We start from the raw sequence: 7,672 nt of genomic DNA on the forward strand, positions 1-7,672 counted from the left end.
TCCTGGGACTTTGCAGATGTGCCCGAGTCAATCTTCCTTGTCTGAAATTGCAACTGGGGACCCAGCACTTTCTCCAGTCAACACTACTGAAACACTACTTTTCTAAGAAATAGGAAACACACATGTAAAAGAATCAGAGAATCAGAGCCATGAATGCCTTCTCTGTCGGTTTCTGATACATTGCTGCATCGTTGCCCTTAGGGGCTCTGAAACGTTCTTGTACCTTTATAATAAATTCTCATTCATGCTTGAGCCAACTCAAGTTCATCTTTTTTCCTCTTTCAATCAAAGCACTAAAGGATGTTTGTGATGCATTTTCCAATATAATATCCTCCCGTCCCACAGGTTTGAGGATCACCAGAGACCTTCTCTCTACCACGCTGGAGACTATTTCTGTATTTTAAAATTAATCAGAAGTAGAGGTCCTTTGCGGACAGTTTTAATCCAAAGCCCAGAATTTTCTAGCTGTGCCATTGAATGTTCGTTCTTATTGTTTCTTAAGATAATACACATCTCGAGCCCCAGCTTCTGTCTCCATGGAGATTAAGATTCCCCCTATAGTATCTGCCTGGTAAGGGCCACCTCACACGCAAGGCCACAGATGGGCGTGGAGCATAGGACAGGGTGTTGGGATGTATCGGGACGGGAAGCAGGGCCTTGGAGGAGACTGCTTCTCATGCAGCTGGTGACTTTCATTTCTGACTACCTTCTGCCCAGGCAGCAGAGCAAGGTACAGAAAGTCTCCACAGAAAATTAGCTGTAATTGAGGCAATATCGCGAATGCCCTGCCAGTCACTTGATTGTGTGATTGAAAGGAACATTTTCATTTGGAGATTTGCAATTTTCTGGTGCTTATTGGCATTACACAATTATGTTTCCTGTCATTTATCACGTTGTGGAATACCATGACAGGATTGCTTCCCCTGCCTTTATGATATGACAGGGGGACGGAGAGGCAGACACAGCCAATTGCTCTACACCAAATGATGTCCCCTGCTAGCTGGGGACATTTAACAACATTTTCTGTCTGAAGATCTCTAGTGAACCTCCTCTGTGCGAGGAGAAATGTTCACTCAATTACTTTGAAATTGAGAATGTTTCTCCTTAACCGTAGCATTGCCTTCCATAAGGAGTGGAAACCTATCTGCTTTTTCTTTTGCCATTAAAATGGAAGTTTCCCCTTCTTTTCGACAAGTTTAGGACAGACAGTTTCACAATGCAGAAAGAAGGACAAGACAATGGAATATCACTTGCAGCACGTGGGTGAATGCTCTTCACTCTCATCCTCTTCTTGAGCACTGAAAGCTCCAACCTCCTCTTAATCCTTTTCTAGGGTGGCCATGTCCTATGGGCCACTCCACACCCTCACCCACATACCAGTGCACAAAGGCACGCTCGGCATACACCAGGTCAAACTGGTGGTCTAGGTCAGCACAGACCTCAGCAATGGCCATGGTGTTGCTCAGCAAGCACATAGCTTGTGGCACCTTGGCCAGATCTCCACCAGGTACCACAGTAGGAGGCTGGTAGTTAATGCCAACCTTGAAGCCAGTGGGGTACCAGTCCACAAGCTGGATGCTATGCTTGGTCTTGATGGTGGCAATGGGAGCATTGACATCTCTGGGAACCACATCATCACGGTACAGCAGGCATGGATGATGAGGGTCACATTTCACCATCTGGTTGGCTGGCACAGAGCAGGCATTGGTGATCTCTGCTACAGAAAGCTGCTCACGGTGGGCTTTCTCAGCTGAGATGACAGGGGCATATGTGGCCAGAGGGAAGTGGATGCAGGGCAGGGCACCAGGTTGGTCTGGAATTCTGTCAGGGCAACATTCAGGGCTCCATCAAATCTGAGGGAAGCGGTGATGGAAGACACTATCTGGCTAATAAGGCGATTCAGGCTAGTGTAGGTTGGGCACTCAATATCGAGGTTTCTATGACAGATGTCATAGACAACCTCACTGTCTACCATGAAGGCACAATCAGAGTGCCCCAGGGTGGTGTGAGTGGTGAGGATGGAGTTGTAGGGCTCAGTTTATAGCAGTGGAAACCCGGGGGTCTGGGTAAGTGGAGACTTCCAGCTTGGACTTCTTGCCGTAATCAACAGGGTCGCTGTCCCATCAGGAGAGCGGTGGATCCGGAGCCAGTCCCCCTCCAGAGCTGTGGAAAACCAAGAAGCCCAGAAGGCCTGTGCACTGTTCAGTCAGCTTGTGAAATCATTCCAAGACGAGGTCAATGATCTCCTTGCCAAAGGTGTAGTGCCCATGGCATAATTATTGGCAGCATCTTCCTTGCCTGTGATGAGCTGCTCAGGGTGGAAGAGCTGGCGGTAGGTGCCAGTGTGAGCTCCATCCATGACCAGGCCTACCAACACTGCCCTGGGCACAGGCTTGCCAGCGCCTGTCTCACCAAAGAAGGTGTTGAAGGAGTTGTCTCCTCCCACAATGGTCTTGTCACTTGGCATCTGGATATCAGGCTGGATGCCATGTTCCAAACAGTAGGGCTCCCAGCAGGCATTGCTAATCTGGACGCCAGCCTGGCCGATGTCTGGGGGTCTTGGAGATCTCAGTGCAGTGGGGGAGGTGAGGGGTTGACAGCGAGGGTCTCTGGCTGACAGACTGCAGGGAGTCTTGGGGAGAAGCAGAGCCTTCTGTGCTCTTTGAAGCAGGTCCCTGGGGTAAACCCAGAATGACACGTGTCACGGGGCTTCCTACTCCTTGAGGTTCTGGGAGCAATGGTGCCAAAATGGGATGTTTACATATAAGGTAAGATGAAAGTTAAAGAAGACAGATTTCTGTCAGAGCACTTGATGACCCACCGAAGGTTAGTGTAAGACCCTACCGCCGAAGACACTGTATGCTGTTGGCACGTAACAAGGAGCGACCTGGCTGGAAACTGGAAGAGAGTCGGTGCCCAGACAGTCAGCGCATCTAGTGTCAGAAGGTACTACATGAACAACTGGGGGAAAATGACCAACATCTGTCTAAGCCAGTCATGGTCTAAGCTACGCCGCAGCAAACAACCTGACGTGACGCTCACACAAGTGCAACAGTGGCACAGCCATGGTGGGGAACCAACTGCTCTGGAATTGGCTAATGGATCCCCTCAGTGGAACGGAACCCATAGTTGGAACTGGAAAACAAGTCAGAACCATATCCAAAAATCAAGTCCACTCTCCAATATCAAGTTCCTACCAATCTTGGGCTACAAGAGGGCCTAGACCTATTAAATTCCCTCTATAATAATAATGGTCATCCCATTATCTGGTGCTTTCTTGGTGAACCTGGTACCAGCACAGGGGTGAAGGAGATAGACACAGAGAATACTCAGCTCCTACCAAACCAGAGACCCAGAGACACAGAGGCTCCCAAGACCTCACCACTGAAGCAGACCTAAAATGAACCCAACATGGGTCAGGGAAATTTGTGGAAGAGGGGGTGGAAAGAATGTCAGAACCACAAGTTGGGACATTATGCGCAGAGACACTGCCTCTTCACCATAACTGATGGCTAACTCCACAATGCACGACCCACAATCCCCAATGAGGAGGGTCCCTTCGGAGAGGGGGGAGGACAGGGAGGAGGCTAACGATGGTATCAACATGGTTGTATACACACTGAGTACGTACATAACTAATAAATGAAAAAAAGGATGATTAAGTACTGACCTGCCCTATCACATGTAAAACAATGTAGCTTTTAAACAAAGGCAACTTCAATATTTAACGTAGGAGGCAGGAGAGGGACCTGCTGGGCCTTGCATGCCAGACATTCTCTGCAGGTCGTTAGGGACTCTTCAGCTTGAAGTCAGACCTAGACTGTCCTTTCTTCTGTAAGGATGGTGTCAAGAAATAATTCAGTCTCTGCCCTGTGGTTGTGTTTGGTAAGGAGCCGGCTCCTACATCAGAAGCCTATGCTTGTCCACAGTAGCTACGTCCCTAAGCCACAGCCCAGCCTTGGGAAGGTGCCTGGGATGGTAGGAAGGTACGTTCATGCATGCCAGTGCAGGAGGTGGTTTTCTTAGGCACTTGCAGACCTCACCTTGGCATGTCTGGATGCTCATTAGAACGAGCCAGGGCCATCTGGGAACTGCTGGTTCTCTGGCTGTGCCCAGACTGACTGAATGAGAGCTTTGGCCGCAGAGGGCGGCACCTTTAAAGCTCCCAGCCGACATCCCAGGGAAACGCGGGACTCTGGATCCCAGGACTCGCCATCTCTGAGGCCTGCCTGCCAGCTCCCTCCAGTGCACGGCCTCTGAACTGGGGACGGGCTCAGCCTTAGCTCTGGGGACTCACTGGCTGCTTAAAGGTCTCTTTCTTTCCCTCTTTAAAATGTATAGGTGCATGTTTGTGTGTGCACGTGTGTGGAAGTCAGAGGACACCCTCAGGCGCCACCCTCAAGCGTGCCGTCCACCTTTCTCTCTGTCTCATTGGGCAGAAGCTCAGCAATTAGGCTCAACCGGATGACTCATGAATTCCAAGGAGCTTCTGGTCTCTGGTCTCCCCAGTGCTGGATTACAGGCTTGCACCACGACGTCTGCGATTTTACATGGATTCTGTGGACACAGCCTGGGTTCTCGCGCCTGCCGTGCGGCACTGCACCAGGAGCCTTCTCCCGAGCCCCCGACGTCACTTTAATGCAGAGACCACTGTTTTATGCCAAACCAGGTTGACAACGCGAACTTCCCGTGGGGCTAGCCAGTTCTGTGTGGCGCTGGCCAAGTCTCAGGAGGGGGATTTCGTGCAGAAATGCAGTGTCCCTTTTCTCCCCATAACCACTCTATCCTGCGTTCTGTTTTACTGGTTCAGGGTTAAGCCCTGGAGTCTCAGGGGCTCCAACATGATGGGTACCTGAAGATGGCAGGATGGTGTAAGTTTCTATTTTCAAACAGGCACAGGTTTTTGTTTGTCCCAAAGTGACATCACATCCTATCGGGCCAGGGCCTCCCTGTGAGGACCAAGGCTTGGGATCCAGCTGTGGAGTCCAGAAGCAACATGAGCGCAGAGCCTGTAGCTCTCTGCAGAGCAATCCAAGGCGGACGGACTGCATGAGGGGTGTCCCGAGACAAACACGACCTGATTTCTTTCCACAGTAAGCAGCAGCCCAGGCAGGACCCTCCCTCCTCCCGAGGGAGCTTGTCTCATTACTAAACTCTCACTTTGGCTCTGCCACATCTGCCTTCTGGACTCTCAGCTCCTTACCAGATGGAGAGGCACCGCCCCCCCACTCCCAGCTAGCCAGCAGCGGGATCCCCACCTGAGTTGATCTCATGTGTTCACACCTGTGCGCGCCTCTCTGCTAGACCCCAGCTTCGTGAAGGCAGCGTGGTGTCTTCCTCCCGCCTAGACCAGCCCGACACGTAGCTTCTCAACTGATGTTTGCTGAATGAATGGAAAATAGTACTTCAGCGTGATGACCCTCTAAGCAGAGGCTAAACAGTGAAAAGGAATGAAGGTCCAGACTAGAGGTTGACCCCGGCAAGAAAAGCAGCATGGCTTTCACACAAATGGGCCAATACCGCCCTCTTTTTTTTAGCTGCCAACATTGTCTTCTCCTGCTCTCCGCTCTGTCAGTGAGATGACGTGGAGTCTTGCCCTTGGAATCGCAGAGCTTGCTAATTAAGGTCATCTGGCTTCTTGATCCTCCTGGGCTCACCCTGAATCGGGTTAGGCCTCGGTCATGGGGCTGAGTGTTTACATGCTTATACTAGAGCCAACTTCACCCCATGCTGGCCCTACGGTCAGGAGTTTGTTTATACAGTTAGGAGTCAGGGTCAGACGTCTGCAAGCAAAGATAAGAGCTAAGATGCAATTCTACCTGTGTTCCCAGGAGCAGTTAGGTGGTTTCTGAGACAATGCCGAGTGGTCTTAAGTGCGAGTCCTGATATTTCAGTTATATAAACAGTTGCTTTTAAGAAAGGTATTAATGAACTGAGCTGCCGACTAAGTTATCATTTGATACTTTACTGAACAAGCTCTGATAGAGTTTAGTGGCTGTTTTTGCTGTAAAGTTACAATAAAGGGCCTTAGGGAAGGGCTGAAAATTATCCTGTCTTTCTAGGGAACTGTCGTGGTCACCGAGCATGTTGGGGGCCTGCAGGAGACGGCGAGCAAGAGGACATGGTAGGCAGCGTCTGAGGGAACCACCCAGTGTTGGCTATGTTGCTAGAGAGGGAGGCTGCTGGCCAAATCAGTGTCTATAGTGGTAGCGTATCAGGATGGACTTGGCTCCTGTGACTATCAGAGTCCCGGTTCGCAGGTTGGAGAGGATCCTGGAGTTGCTAGTGATGCCTGTGGTCTAATGAAGACTGGTTCAGTCCTTGGAGCAGATGGGACGGTCAGGATTTCCGCTGTGAAAGTTGGAGCCAAGGCCAAGACAACCGATCAAGTACTCGTCTTTTCCTTTACTCAGTATACTTGCTTCAGACTCTCTCTCTTTCCATCACTGTGTGGCAAGCATAGAGCTACTGCTTGCTACTGAACAGTCAGGACACTAGTTTGTGGTTTCGTGGGTGGAGCTGGGAAAGGTAGAAATTAGTTTTATTTTTGTTTTGGGGTGAGGTTGAGGCTAAGGGAAGGTGATAACTCTGTGGTCATGCAAGTGTCCCCTGTTTAGGGTCCAGGCTTAGGATTGGGTCTTAGTCCTTCACTATCTCTGCCAGTGGGTCTGAGATGTCCGTTATGGTTGGGCTGTTTTCCGTAGCCTCAGGCTGAGGGTCTTTGAGCCTTCTTGATGTAGGGAGTTGGTGTGTTTAATTTGGGTGTACGTGTGTGGTGTGTGCGAATCTTCATATGTGTGTGGGAGCCTGTGTGCATGATCATGAGCGAAGGCGAGAGGTCAGTGTTGTATATCTTCCTGGATAACTCTCCATCTTATTTCCAAGATGGTCTCTCACCAAGCCCAGAGCTCACCAACCTGGCTAGATCACCTAGCTAGTGAATCTTAGGGGTTCCCTGCCTGCACCTCCCCAGAGCTGGAATTCCAGGCACATGTCACTGCGCCCACCATTTTACATGGATTCCGTGGCTCCAGCCCCAGGTCCTCTTTACCCATTTTACCCACTGAGCCATCTCCCAAGCTCCAGGCACTCGTGTTTTGATCTGTGCCTACATCAGGATGGATGGGTGTGACTGGGTACCAGTTTAACCTGGCAGTCCTTCCAAACTCACCCTGCAATACTCCAGAAGACCTAGAGCACGGGTGTGGAGTCTGAAGGCCCGAAGGCCCGTGATGACCCTGGGTTGGATGATTTTGTAGCATTTACCTCTCTCAGCCCCAACGTTTGTTTTAAGGAAGCTGATCTTGGATTAGGAGGCAAGTGCTTATGGTATTTAAAACTGATACTGAATTGAGAATAATACTCTCTTTCTCTTGTATATTCTATGCGATATTAAGACAGGGTCTAAATATGAGCCCATGGCTCAGTGCTGTGTGTCTCGTATCTCCTTCCTCTTTTCTTTATTTCTGCTTAGACACATCCTGTCTCGACTTTCAGGTCTTGGGCAAACCAAGGTGCCCTGTCAAGGTCCGAGATCTCGCGGACAAGGCTTGATACCTTCCTCAGCAGCGCAGCTGCTCTCCGATCCACTGCCTGACTTTTCATTCCCCTGGTCAACTTAGTCGCCATGCTGGAAGTTGAAAGGCACTACTTGCTATTGACTCATAGTCAA

At 50.2% G+C, this 7,672-nt stretch overlaps 1 pseudogene; it reads right to left on the reverse strand.

The window, feature by feature from the left end:
* Positions 1-1,246: 1,246 nt before the first annotated feature.
* LOC101595931 lies at positions 1,247-2,482 on the reverse strand (annotated as a pseudogene).
* Positions 2,483-7,672: the final 5,190 nt, after the last annotated feature.

Source organism: Jaculus jaculus, chromosome 18, assembly GCF_020740685.1.
Source record: "Jaculus jaculus isolate mJacJac1 chromosome 18, mJacJac1.mat.Y.cur, whole genome shotgun sequence".
NCBI lineage: Eukaryota > Metazoa > Chordata > Mammalia > Rodentia > Dipodidae > Jaculus > Jaculus jaculus.